At 42.5% G+C, this 1,014-nt stretch overlaps 1 pseudogene; it reads right to left on the bottom strand.

Annotated features, from left to right (window-relative positions):
* Nucleotides 1–1,014, bottom strand: part of LOC108801255 — a 29,410-nt pseudogene that overhangs the window by 23,396 nt on the left and 5,000 nt on the right.

Genomic DNA, 1,014 nt, shown 5'->3' with positions numbered 1-1,014 from the left:
ATGCAGAGTTCAGTAGGAGGTCATGCAGAGTTCAGTAGGAGGTCATGCAGAGTTCAGTAGGAGGTCATGCAGAGTTCAGTAGGAGGTCATGCAGAGTTCAGTAGGAGGTCATGCAGAGTTCAGTAGGAGGTCACACAGAAATGCAAAAGGAAAGTGTAGATAAGTCTGCACACCCCTTACCCAATTAATATATTGTTACATAGTATTTGAGGTTGAATAAAGACATAAGTCCATCAAGTCCAATCTATTTTTTAGGTCCATGTATAATCTCATTCTTAAGAGTACCTGTACCCCTGTATGTTCCGGTCTCTCAGGAAATCATCCAAATGCTTCTTGAATGTTTCCACAATCTTAGATGAGATCACTGCCTCTGGTAGCGAGCTCCAGGCCCCTAACCGCTCTAACTGTGAAGAACCCCCTTCGCCCTTTGCGCTGGATTTTTTTCCCCACCAATTTTAGGTGATGGCCTCTAGTCTTTGATACGGAGTTAATTGTAAACAGTTTGTTGCTAATGTTGCTACCACCATTGAACATCTTGTACATGAAAATCATATCCCCCCTTAATCTCCTCACTTCCAGCGTGAACATATTTAAATTTAGTAGCCTCGTCTCATAGCTCTGGTCCTCCATTCCTCTAATTAGTTTGGTTGCCCTCCACTGGACTCTTTTCAGCTCAAGGACATCCTTTCTGTGGACTAGTGACCAAAAATGGACCGCATACTCCAGATGAGGCCGAACCAGTGATCTATAAAGTGGCACAAATATGGACTTGTCTCTGCAATACATACATACATTACTACAGGACAAGACCCTACTTGATTTGCTTATAGGAGCGTGGCACTGCAAGCTAAAATTTAGTTTGTGGTCTACAATGACCCCCAAATGTTTTTCTATGACTTCCCTAGTGTCATACCCATAATTGTATAACCCATTTGCTTATTTTTAATCTCAAAGTGCATTACTTTGCATGTATCGACATTAAGCCTCATCTGCCATATAGTTGCCCCCCCCCCT

The sequence above is a fragment of the Nanorana parkeri genome, unplaced genomic scaffold, assembly GCF_000935625.1.
Source record: "Nanorana parkeri isolate BGI_ZX_2015 unplaced genomic scaffold, ASM93562v1 scaffold2267, whole genome shotgun sequence".
In the NCBI taxonomy this organism is placed as follows: domain Eukaryota; kingdom Metazoa; phylum Chordata; class Amphibia; order Anura; family Dicroglossidae; genus Nanorana; species Nanorana parkeri.
This window is presented reverse-complemented; position numbering and strand designations above follow the sequence as displayed.